The sequence below is a fragment of the Desmodus rotundus genome, chromosome 7, assembly GCF_022682495.2.
Source record: "Desmodus rotundus isolate HL8 chromosome 7, HLdesRot8A.1, whole genome shotgun sequence".
Taxonomy (NCBI): Eukaryota; Metazoa; Chordata; class Mammalia; order Chiroptera; family Phyllostomidae; genus Desmodus; species Desmodus rotundus.
The window spans coordinates 76,379,521-76,393,577 of NC_071393.1; the positions used below are offsets into that span (position 1 = coordinate 76,379,521).

General features: G+C 36.8%; 1 protein-coding gene across 2 annotated transcripts in view; it reads right to left on the bottom strand.

The window, feature by feature from the left end:
* Positions 1–14,057, bottom strand: part of TTBK2 (tau tubulin kinase 2) — a 137,315-nt gene that overhangs the window by 122,040 nt on the left and 1,218 nt on the right. The window lies entirely within an intron of this gene.

The following is a 14,057-nucleotide window of genomic DNA, read 5'->3' on the forward strand; positions in this document are numbered from 1 at the left end:
TTTGTTATGCAGCAATAGATAACTATTGTAATACAATAAGCTTTGTTGGTATGGGCAACAGCATCTTAAAGTTGTACCTAAAGCATAGGTTCTTTTTGATTCCACATCATGAATTATATCTGAAAAATTAATGTAACTGGCTGCAACACCAATGCTGTAAAATAATTACTTGGGATTCATTTTTTCAATAATGCTAATAACAAAATTAATCAATCTTGGTATAATAATCTAGATACTACAAGAGAACAATTAAATAAATTCTTCCTTGGCAATATCCTCAATGACCTAAAATAAGGAGTAAGGAGCACACTGATGAATTCAAACAATGATGCTAAATCTGGAGGTGTTGCCAAAACAAACCCAAAGAAAATCAAAATATGGAAAGAACGTACTAAATGGAGATTCAATTTGTAAAATAACATGTGGTGAAAATCATCTGAAACATTTGATAGGTAGAAAAAGATTGAGAAGAAAATAGCTGGCAAATTAATAAGTAAGCACTGACAATCCCCTGGATTACAAACTCTATCAAGATGAAGACCATATCATAATCATTATATTCTCTGCCAAAATATATATTATAAAATTTACATTTTATCAATAGATAGATATTTGGTAAAGGAAATTAATCAGCTGAAAATGAAACATCAAACTATGTAATTTAAAAGTCATATAGTCATACATATAAAAATGTAATAAGAAGATGAAAGGAAAATGAGAAATAAACAGAGAATGAAAATAAGAATAAGAGGCACAAAAAGCAAATGGATAAAAAACTGTATAAGTGTTCCAAAAACATAAGCCAGACAAAACTATGCTTAATGGAGAGAAACCCCTATAAGAGTATTATTTCAGAAATTAACATAACACTGCAGTGTGTTCACTGTCTTCTAACTTCAGGGACCAACCCTCTCTGTAAAACAGAGATTAAGACACTACTACCTAGATTCAAATCCTGGCTGTATAACTTAAGGGCCCATTAGGTATTGTCTCTGTGCCTCATATTCCTTATCTATAAAAAGGGGATAATGACAGTGGCTAAAGATTAAAAGTGATAATACTAGTATACGATACTTGTAAAGTGTTTATCACAGTGCCTGGCACAGACTGTACTCAATAAATAGTAGTTCATCATTTTGCATTCTTCTTAACCAGTAGAAGGGAAAATAGTCACATTTACAGACATAATACTGTCTAAAACACTACCTGTACTGCTTGAATGTTAATGAAAGGAAATTACCATGTTTGCATGGGGGCTTGGCATTTACACCTATTATACAACTACTACTTATCAAATTTATATAAAAATGTTTCTGTCAGCAAGAGAAAAATTACAACTGAGATTGCAAAGTTATAGCATTTGCATTACTATAATTTTGCTTTTAAAGTTAATAGGAAATTAGTTGATCAAAAAGGGAATAAAAATAAACCAATGCCACCTACTATTTCTAGATTGGAAAAAGTATAAATTAGATCCCAAATGTGTTTTGACTTGAGGCAAATTTTGAGTACCTGCCTACCTAAAGGAAGGAAGCATTATCATAGTGAATATCAAAGAAATTCTTTTTTTTTAAATATTTTATTTATTTTTAGAGAGAGGGGAAGGGAGGGGGAAAGAGAGGGAGAGATACACTTATGTGTGGTTGCCTCTTGTGTACCCCCCATTGGGGACCTGGCCAGCAACCCAGGCATGTGCCCTGACTGGGAATCGAATCAGCAACGCTTTGGTTCACAGGCCAGCACTCAATCCACTAAGCCACACGAGCCAAGGCAAGAAGTTCTTTAAAAATAAAAAATTAGACTCTCATACACTGCTGGTAGGAACATACTTTGGAAAACAGTTCTGTATTACAAAGTAAAGCTGAAAATATGCTCACCCTGTGACCTAGCAACTCTTTTCCTAGGTATATATCCTATAAACACTCTTCTCTCCTGTGTACCAGAAAACATATTCAAGAATGTTCACAGCCTTACTGTCCATAGATGCCAAAAACTAGAAACAATCAAAATGTCCGGCAAGAGAAGAATGGATAAATTGTAGTGTATTCATACAGTAAAAAAAAAAAAAGTATTAGTTTCCTACTGCTGACACACAAATTACCATAAATTTAGTGGCAAAGCAACACAAATTTATAATCTTACAGTTTTGGATATCAGAAGTCCAGGCTTCCCTAGCGCTAAAATCCAATGTGTCAGCAAGGCTGTGGAGGCTCTAGGGAAGAATACCTTTCCTGCCCTTTTCCAGCTTCTAGAAGCTGCCTGCATTCTTTAGATCATGGCCCCACTCTCCATCTTCAAAGTTAATACTATAGCAACTTCAAATATCTCTCTCTGACCTCTGCTTCCTTCCATCATCACACCTTATTTTTCTCTGACAAAATATATATGCCTCCCTCTTATAAGGCTCCTTGTGATTACATGAAACTCACCCAGATAATCAAAGATAATCTCCCCATCTCAAGAGTCTTAACTTAATCACACCTGCAGAGTCCCTTCTGTCATATAAGGTGACGTACTGTATTCACAGGTTTCAGGGAGAACATGAATATCTTTGGGGGACTACTACCCTACCCACCACAAGAAAATATACTAAATTGAAAATGAAGAAACTACTGCTACAATTAACTACATGAATGACTCTCACAAAGGGTACTGAAAACAAAATCAAGCAAAACAAAAATATACATACAAGTCCTTTTATATAAAGTTCAAAAACAAGCAAAACTAAACTATGTTAAATAGGGATACAAACATAGGTAGTAAGTCTATTTTAAAAAAGCAAGGACGTGATTTTTCCACGAGAATGAATTCTTTGGGGGTAGAGAAGGGGAATGACATCAGGAAGGGGTTTCAGAGATGCTGGTAATGTTCAATTTCATCACAATTTGGCTTTACAATTATTCTTTCAGATATGTTTTATGTACTCTATGATGAATACATCTTATACAAAAAACAGTCACAAGTAATAATCATATAAACAAGAGGCAGGGAAAGCAAACACAAAACTGATTAGGCAACAACCACCCAGCAGTGAGACAGACAGCAGGAGACTGTCCCACCTATGTAAAGGTGAAAAGCCAGTTAACCTGTGAGCTGAGCATGAGGCAGAAATCTAAATTGAGAGTAAAGAAATAAGCTTAGAATCACATACACAATTTACAATGTCTTCCTATTAGGCTATGAATTTTTTAGCTCAAGAGCAGAACTCTACTCATCTTTGTATTCTTAGTACTAGCATAATACTTATTACAGAACAACTTCCAATAAATTTTTAATGAATGGAAGAAAGAATGAGATGTCTTTCATCTCCTATATGACTGAATGAAATTAAGTAGTCCTCAAGCAAAAAGTTGAGTCAATTTGAAAGGTCAACATACAGTCATTCAGAGAACCAAGATGGCGGCGTAGGTGGACACACTGCGCCTCCTCGCACAACCAGAACTGATGGAAAATTGGACAGCAAGGAAGTCCGACACCAAGTAAATAAAAAAAATAAACATACATCCAGACCGGTAGGAGGGGCAGAGACGGGCAGCCGGGGCGGAGAGGACTGGAGTTGCCCTGGCAGGACTGAGACTGGCGGAGTGTGGGATGAACGGGGCAGGCAGTCTGACCACTGGCAGACCCTGCAGCCCCACATTTGCGCAGATAAACCGAGAGGGCCAGACTCAGAGTGGCAGAGAACGGGGCAGGCAGAGCGCGGGTAGCACACCGAGGCCCCACACTCACGCACAGATAAACCGGGACGAACCGAGGGGAGCGAAGCAGTCCGAGGAACCCAGGGCTCCAGCATGGGGAAATAAAGCCTCAAAACTCTGATTGAAAACGCCCGTGGGGGTTGGGGCGGCAGCAGGAGAGACTCCCAGCCTCACAGGAGAGGTCGTTGGAGAGACCCACAGGGGCCTAGAGTGTGCACAGGCCCACCCACTCGGGAACCAGCACCACAGGGGCCCAATTTGATTGTAGGAAGTGGAAGGAGTGGCTGAAACCCGTTGGAGGTGGAGAGTGGAAAGGGCGCCATTGCTCCCTCTCGGCCCCTCCCCCTCGTACAGCGTCACAGCACAGTCACCAGCCTTACCCCGCCCCGGTGAACACCTAAGGCTCCACCCCTTAAAGTAACAGACACGCCAAGACCAAAAAAAAAAAAAAAGGCCCAAATGACAGAATACTTCAAAGCTCCAGAAAAAATACAACTAAGTGAGGAAGAGATAGCCAACCTATCGGATGCACACTTCAAAACACTGGTTATTAAGACGCTCACAGAATTGGTTGAATTTGTTCGAAAACTAGATGAAACAATGAAGCCTATGCCAAGAGAAACAAAGGAAAATACATAGGGAACCAATAGTGATGCGAAGGAAACTGGGACTCAAATCAATGGAGTGGACCAGAAGGAAGAAAGAAACATCCAACCAGAAAAGAATGAAGAAACCAGAATTCGGAAAAATGAGGAGAGGCTTAGGAACCTCCAGGACATCTTGAAATGTTCCAACATCTGAATTATAGGGGTGCCAGAAGGAGAAGAGGAAGAACAAAAAATTGAAAACTTATTTGAACAAATAATGAAGGAGAACTTCCCCAATCTGGCAAAGGAAATAGACTTCCAGGAAGTCCAGGAAGCTCAGAGAGTCCCAAAGAAGCTGGACCCAAGGAGGAACACACCAAGGCACATCATAATTACATTAGCTAAGATTACACAGAAGGAGAGAATCTTAGAAGCAGCAAGAGAAAAGGACACAGTTACCTACAAAGGACTTCCCATAAGACTGTCAGCTGGTTTCTCAAAAGAGACCTTACAGGCAAGAAGGGACTGGCAAGAAGAATTCCAATCATGAAAGGCAAGGGCCTACATCCAAGATTACTGTATCCAGCAAAGCTTTCATTTAGAATGAAAGGGCAGATAAAGTGCTTCTCAGATAAGGTCAAGTTAAAGGAGTTCATCATCACCAAGCCATTATTATATGAAATGTTAAAGGGACTTATCTAAGAAAAAGAAGATAAAAAATAGGAACAGTAAAAATGACAGCAAACTCACAGTTATAAACAACCACACGTAAAACCAAAACAAAAGCAAACTAAGCAAACAACTAGAACAGAAACAGAACCACAGAAATGGAGATCACATGGAGGGTTATCAATAGGGGATTGGGAGGGGAAGAGGGGGGGCAAGGTACAGAGAATAAATAGCATAAATGATAGGTGGAAAATAGACAGGGGGAGGGTAAGAATAGTGTAGGAAATGTAGAAGCCAAAGAACTTATAAGTATGACCCATGGACATGAACTATAGGGGGCGGAATGTGGGAGGGAGGGGGTGGGCAGGATGGAGTTGAGTGAAGGGGCAGAAAAGGGACAACTGTAATAGCATAATCAATAAATATATCAAAAAGAACCCATATAGTCATTCTATAAATGTTATGAATACATAAAAGAAGTATAATGCATTGGATAGGGTAATCATACAAAGTTTCTGAGAAGAGGTGGAAATGATATACAGTGGTTTGGTAAATTGCAAATTAGCCACAAGTTCCTTCCATTCCCCTATACCAGGTCTGTCTAGAAATAGTCCAGCCACTGTTAATATAACAACAGTTTGTTCGACATTGATGTAACCTGGCAGCCAAGGAGAGTGGGCTGGAATGCGCATGCGTGAACAATGATGCCTTCACTGTACTAGTCAGTGGGGGCGGTAGATGCCCTTGAGTGAGCATGTGTACTGTGTGGCTATTGCATTCAAAATGACTGAGTGAGTACAGCAACGAATCTGCATCATATTTTGCATTAAGCATGAACATTCCTCATCCAAAACTATTCCAATGATTCAGAAGGCCACAGTTATGGGCAAGTGGTGATTGGCAGCTTCATCAAAACAACATACCTGCATATGCATCACATCTCATGCAGAGTTTTTTGGCAAAACATCAAATCACCCAGGTGACTGAGCCCCCCTACAGCCCAGATTTGGTGCCCTGTGACTTCTGGCTTTTCCCAAAACTAAAATCACCTTTGAAAGAGAAGAGATTTCAGACTGTCAATGAGATTCAGGAAAACATGACAGAGCAGCTGATGGCGATTGGGAGAAACGTGTGAGGTCACAAGATGCCTTTGAAGGGGACTGAGGCGTCACTCTCCTATGTACAATGTTTCTTGTATATTGTATTTTCTTCAATAAATGTCTCTATTTTTTGTATTACATGTCTGGATACCTTTTGGACAGAGCTGGTATACTTCCCTTTACAATGTGACCTTGCTGCAACCCCATCAAGCGGTAGTTTCTTTCACCATCCTGAAAATTGGGGTTGGCTCTGTGACTTGGCTTTGCCCAATGAGACGTCAACAAACATGACCCAGAAGCTTGAAAAGCACTTATGCACTGGAAACTTGCCCTCTCTTTTGCTGGTTTTGGGACCAAGATTGTGAAGAAATCTAAGCTGCCTCACTTAAGTGAGCCCAGACAAGAATGCCATTCTGCTGAGCACAAACTGCCAATGCATGGAATAGTTAATAAATGATTATTTTCAAGCCTCTGAACTTTGGAATGGTTTGTTTCAAGGCAAAAGCTAACTGATCAAGGAGGTAAGGAAAGCCACAGAAGAGGAAATGAGCACAACATACAACTGTATGGGTAAATGAATACATAGATTAGTCTAAATGGAAAAAGAGTTCTGATTGTAGACAAAGAATACATAGACCTGAAAGGTAAACTGAGTTAAGACTAAAAATCAGGCTAGGAACAGGATGGATTTTATTCTTTTCAGCAGACAAGGAGGAGCCACTAAAGGACTTCAGAACAAGGAAGGATATAATGCAAGAGGAAAGGAAGTCCAGTTAGGACTACTATAATCTAAACAGACTGAACTAATAAAATTCAAAATTCTCCTACATTTGGGGGAAAGCTAGATAATTCACTAAATAGATAAGAGCATGGCTTTATAAATGCTATGTATAGTTTATGTAAGACTCTGCTCTTTAATTGAAAAATAGAAAATATATTTTAATCTCAATGAGAACAGTGCTAGAATTAATCATCAGACAAGCTTATGACGTGTCTAAAGGATAAGAAAATAATTTTTACTCTATATTTGAACATAAAGATAATATAGAGATTTCTAATGATATCATAACTGTGAAATATGACTTCTTTTTGAAATTTAAATATACCCACCAGAGACCATTTCAAGCATCTGGCCTCCACAGTGTAATAGGGGTAAGATTTACCCTCCTACCTCAAATAACTAGAAAGACAAGCAAAATATATGAATGAAACAATGGATTTTAGGCATGAGGCAACAAACAGGCAGTGCAGAACAGGGATCCCTAAGGAAAGGGATATAAATAAGCTAAGCCTTACAATTGCCCCCACCTCACTGCCTAGACTCTAGGCCCTATAGAGTTTCCAGGCCACAGCACAGGAATGGGGAACCCAAACAGAGCCCTGCAATCTCCATGAGTTTAGGAGACAGATTTCAAAGTTTTGGGGGAGAGCAAGGCAGGGCAGAACACTGGAGAGGAGAGAGCTGCACAAAGAATGAGCTATAGGTATCTAGAGAGGGTTCCCCTTAAGGTTTTGGCTGGGTACTTATCAGTGCATGTGTATGAGGAAATGATCAAGGCCAGGGAAAGAACCACTAGAAACAGGCAGACAGAAAATGTGTGATGCTCACATAGGGCTGTGAATAATTTGTATACTCACCAGAGTATAAAAAAGACCTTAAAAAACATTAAGGGCCTTTCCCTGGCTGGGTGGCTCACTTGGCTGAGCATCATCCCATGCACCAAAAAGTTGCCAGTTTGATTCCTGGTCAGGGAATATACCTAGGTTACAGGTTCAATCCCCAGTCAGGGTGCAGAGGGAAGGCAACCGATCAATATTTATCTCTCACATCAATGTTTCTGTTTCTGTTTCTCTCTCTTCCTCCCCCTCTCCCTACTTCCCTCTCCCTCTCCTTCTCCCTTCCTCTCCAAAATCAATAAACATATCCACAGGGGAAGATGACAAAATATGTATTTAAAAAGAATTGGGAGTCTTGAATGAATCAAGGTTTTAAAAAATAACTGTATCCCAGAACAAATTCCAAAAATATTTAAAGGAAAACAAATATATTCAACACACAGCAATTTAACATCACAATGTCTAGCATCGAACAGAAATTACCAGGGCTGCAAACAAGGAGAAATATCACTCAATAAAAAAAGACCCAAAAGTAGTACAGATAACAGAATTGGCAGACAAGGACTTCAAATAGCTATTATAAATATATTCAATATAGTTAAAAAAAAAAAAAAAAAAAAACCCAGCCCTGGCTGGTGTGGCTCAGTGGATTGAGTACCACCTATAAACCAAAGGGTCGCTGGTTCGATTCCAAGTCGGGGCACATGCCTGGGTTGTCCCCATTTGGGGGTGCACAAGAGGCAACCACACTCTCTAAAAATAAATAAATAAAATCTTTTAAAAAGAAACAGAAAAGCATAAGCATAAGGAGAGAAATGGAAGATATCTTAAAAATTAACTTCTAGACACACAGTATACATCTGAGATTAAAAAAAACAAACAAACAACATTGTATGGGATTAACACCAGATTAACCACAGTGGAAAAAAGAATTAGTGAACTTGAAGATACAGAAAAAGACTATCCAAAATGAAACAGAGAAAAAGACAGAAACTAAACAAAGGATCAAGGAGCTAGCTATGGGGCAACATCGAAAAGCTGACATATATGTGTGTGTGTGTATACATATATATGAAAATAGAGTCCCAGAAGGAGACATGTTTACCCTTCTATTTTGTTGTCAGTTATAGTAATCATGCTGTCTTATATAAAGTTTCTCTCCACTCCTATTAGATACGCATTTTAATTTCTGGAAACATTTATGGAACCCAGAGAGATTTCATGCTGGAGAAAAAGAAACTGAAGAAAAAGGTATCTTGAATTTTGCAAATTTGATGAAAATTTTAAATACTATCCAAATACTCCCTACCCCACCATTATTAAAGTAAAAGATCAGATGCTTTTCAAAGTCACCATGGTCTGTTATGCAAATAAGTAGTCTTTGGAATACCTGATCTACATTCCAAAAATAGATTAAAATATAGTTAGATGCAGAGTGACTATCTCATATCTCAAAAGTTAAAATAATACATTTTTCACATTATAAAAAATTATTTAAATTATGCTTTAAAATAAAAGAATCTAAGGAGCAGACACATGTTTATAAAGAGTACACACCAGCTAAAATTTTCAAGACATCTATTATAATATTAATGTAAACAACAGAAATCAGGGTAAGAATAAGAAACACCCTGTGAAATTTTGTTTTTGCTTTAACCCATAGGTTTTAGCAAGAGTTTCTCTAAAGAGTAAAAAGAGATGAAAATTTGAGATTAACTCTATGATAGCAAAAGAGAAAGAAAATTTAGTGACTACTCACACTTCCACTATTCCTTCTAAACTTTCACAGGGGGTAAATTGTACTTCCATCAGCATAGATATCTCTGGACTCAATAAATATATTCAAGAAAGTGAAATAGCTATTACAGAGAAACTTTACAAGTCAGCATGGTTACAATTACTGACAACAGAAAAAAGTGTAAACAACCTAGTTCTCCTTTGCCTGGCTACCATACTAACAACGCATAAACAAATTCTTCTCTTATAGAAAGTACAGTGTAATTTACATGGCCTGATTGTAAGGAAAATACTAAATAAATAAGACCCTTCCTTCAGTAAAATCTACCGTGGCCAGATTAACCAAACAAAGCATGTATCTATGATCCTCCCACTAAAACAAAGGAAAAAAAATCAATACAGAACCTTCTCTGTAATAACAGTCGTCGTAACTGGGTTTAAAGTATTTAATTTCCCCTTTTTAAAATATAGCAAAACTGAGGAAAAGATAGATTAAGTAATAATGTCCGATCATATATTATAGTAGAGATGAGAATAAATTCAAATCTCATCTTGATGCATAATAAACAGTTCATATTCGTTTGTTTAGTAAAAAACATTAATTAGGAGGTTAGCAGCTATACTAACCTCATTTCTAAACCAAAAAGTATATGCCAGCATATAAGGGATATATATTTTTTGATTTACAAATGCATTCATGATTTTTAAACTTACAAAGATATTCAAATTATATCCTAATTACTTCTACATTTAATAACTCACCTATTCGATGCTGGATTAGAGCTACAGAGAGAATCTAACTTCATACATGGAAGACTTTATTGTAACCATACATACCCTCTTACTGGTAATGCCTAGTCCTAACTTCTGAGGTTCAAACAGAGAGTGTGAAACATAAGATAGGAACTGTGTCAGTACTCAAGCAATGAGGCCTGGGAGAACCCAAGAGACCCACAGTGGAGAGAGAGGGGGACTGCTTAGGACAAAAGTTTTCAAAGTGTTCTGGCATTCTAAAAGGATCTGTCTAATGCTGTTTCAGGAGTTATGTGAACATTTAATTTTTATTAAAAAATTTTAATTTAAAAACACTTATTTGAAATTATTTAACTACTTATAATATATCCACTAACCTCTGAATCTGGTAGGATATGTAGAATTTTAAAAATGCTATTTTTGTGGCAGATAAAAACAGAAGACTACTTCCCTGAACCCACCTCCCAGACTGTTAGATCTGTTAATATGTTCATGTGGTAGTCCCCATTTTGTGTTCATAATACTTGGAACACTCATAATTCCTTGTTCTGTAACAGTCTGCTCCCACTGTCCGATACACTCCAAAAGTGAGATCATTTGTCTTCCTCACTGCTGAATCTCTAACCCCTGGCACAGTAACATGTCAATGCTTAACAAATATTAAGAATAAATGGATGAGTTTATTGCAATGGTTGTAAAGCGATATAATCTAGTTCAGAGAGGTTAAGTTAAGGTGGTAGCAGTGGAAATGAAAAGGAGAGGTTTTCTGTTTGTAGAACCAAGGGCAGAAAGCCAAAAAATAAATAAAGATATGAGACTTCTGAGGTTAGATGACTGATTAAACGGTGATATTTTTCATTTATAGAATTAAAGAAATTAAAAGACAGCTGACTTTTGCCTTAGACCTGTTGACTTTTTCAAATGTTAGACAAGCAGCAGAAACAAAGTCCTAATCTACCAATATTTTTCATGTGATTTAGCTTCCAGATGATTTTTTCAAATCAGATTTCATGGGAGGTAAAGCTCGTATTTTTCTCTTTAGTTACTCATTCTTTCCTGCTTTATGCCCCCCATCTATGCCTTATATGTCATTGAAAAATGTTAATAAAACCATTTTGGAGCCCTGACACGTGTGGCTCAGTTAGTTGGAATGTTGTTCCATAACCCAAAGGTTGTGGGTTCAAATCCAGGTCAGGGGGCAGGCAACCCATTGGTGCTTCTCTCCCCCACTGATGTTTCTCTCTTGATGCTCCTCTCTCTCCCTTCTTGTCTCTCTAAAAGCAATTTTAAAACGTCCTTGGGTGAGGAGTTAAAAAAAAAAATTGAGATATTTTAGAACTAAGACACTTGGTGGATCAAGGAGGGATAAAAGGGAGGGTCCTTTCTAAACTTAATCCATAATATACAACACATGTGGAAAACAATGTTGGATATTAACAAAATACAGTATTCAAATGATTATATGACTATAACGAGGTAAGGAAAATAAGGCAAAATCATGTTATTAAAAAAGTCAATTACCTGACACTGCTGAAAGACAGAAAACAGTACAACACCCCCGATTCTTTTCAAAGAACACAATTTTTTACCTCGACAAGCTTGATTCTAATTAAAGTAAAAGCAAATTCCTTCATACAATAAAAAGCAACTACCAACATCCAAAAAACATAAAGGATCTCATATATCAAAGGTTAAAAAAAAGTCACAGAAAAAATCCAAAACGTTTACAAAACTTTGTCAAATAACGTAAATGAAAAGAAACCAAAAGAATGCTTAAAAACAATCTGTTTAAAAGTTGAAATTTTCTAGCAAAATTGACATTCACTTTAATGGAAACAATATAATTTCAATTTGTATTTTAAACCTACAATCAAGGATCACCAGATATTAATACGTGTTGTGTTTTATGTTTAAAACTTAGCCCTAAAAAACTCAACTTTTCATACAGACCTAAAAGCTCTTTTATCAAATATGGAAGTATGATACTTAATCTCAAAGTACTGTGTTATTTAAAGCACAAAAGCTGTAAAAGTATTTCCAACACAAAGATTCTATCCAATGAAGACTGGCGGAAAAAAGTCTACCACTGCCATCACCATTGTTCATGATACGCTGGATAATGACAGAAGATAACAAGGAAGTAAAACAACACAAATATGTTTAATTTAAAATTCTATATTGAAACTGACCTGCAATATTACTAATCAAATAAACTGGCAAAGCTCCAGCTATATTTTGAGTCAAAATATAGCTCAAAAACAGAAGAAAAAAAAAAGGAATGCATGATTATAGTAATTTTGAGTAACATGCACCAAAGTTGAAGTTTGTTACTTACCTATAAAACAATTTTTCTTAAAAAAACAATTTTTCTATAGAAGATTTTTTAAAAGATTTTATTTATTTACTTTTAGAGCGAGGGGAGAAAACGTCAATGTGTGAGAGATACATCAATCAGTTGCCTCTCAAACACTCCCAACTGGGGACCTGGCGGGCAACCCAGGCATGTGCCCTGACTGGGAATCGAACAAGTGACCCTTCAGTTTGCAGGCCAGCTCTCAATTCAGTAAGCCACACCAGCCATGGCTATAGGAGATTTTTTTTTTAAGTGGGGAAAGAAGTAAACTATATTCCCCATTAATTCTCAAAGACTGTTCTATTTTGCTAATCAATTTAGCCTCCACCAATTCAATAACAGTCATTAAACATTTTTTCTTGTTATATATTGCTTTTTTCTTTAGGCAACAATCATCTCAGTTTCTGAAGATTAGGAACCTGAAAGTTTCTTAGTTGGATGGTCCCAGCTCAAAGTCTCCCAAGAGCTGTAATCAAGTAGTCATGTCTATACATTACTTTTTAAAGTTATAAAACTTAAAAAGAATTGCCTGCCCCCCAACCAAAGTTATATTTAAATTCCATGATCAGGGAACTCAGCTCTGTAATACTCATTTACTTTGAAAAGCCAGCATTCTATCACTAATCGTCACATTTTAGGGCATTTTTTCACGTAAAATAGCCTCAAGTTGTCTAAATTATACCAACTTCAGTTCTAACACTACATTTAAAGATGTTTGAAGGCCTATATAGTTGAGTTCAATTTGCTAATACAAATGAGCCTAATCTTGTGAAGATTTCCTGAGGCATTAAAATTATCAGTACTTAAAAGAAAGTGAAAAGATACAAAAATCTTAAATCATATAATAGAGAATTCACTAAATTAGGTATTAACCATTGTACAAGGTAAGTGAGCAAGAGGTATTATTCTTAGCCCCTTACTGAAGATCAAATTTGTTTCGCTTTGATATATAGCTAGGGACTTCAGTTTCTTTCTCCTTTCCTGAAAGAAGAAAAGGTGTTTCCTAACATTCTATCAAAAAGGAAAAATGTTACAGAAACTTTCATTTACAGCCATGTCTCAAACATCCCTTTCAGTACCTTGATAAAAGTGTACCATACAGGAAAACATAAGCTTCTAAATTAGGGGAAATTCCTTTCAGTATGTTTTCAATTTGAATAGCTCATAAGCTGTCATCCAAGTATATGCACTTAATATCTGAAAATTTTTTAGAGTTAAGATGAATTCAAGGTTAGTCATATTAAGTAGTATTTGTCATTACTGCTTCTTTATAAAAGAAAATACACAGCACTCAATCCCCTCAATACTTTAAAATAAACCTCCCATTTCCCCTCCCCTCCAAAAGAACGTTATTCTACTCCATTTAGCCAAAAGAAAACAGCAAACACATTTTTGTGGTCTCTCCTGGCAAATCAGTGTTTTAGGAACCAATGCAACTGTTATTAATGGCTCAGAACCAAACACTGTAACAAAACACAAAGTGGAAACTTCCGTGTGTGTGTGTGTGTGTACATGTGCCCATTCATAATAATGTGATCCTCGT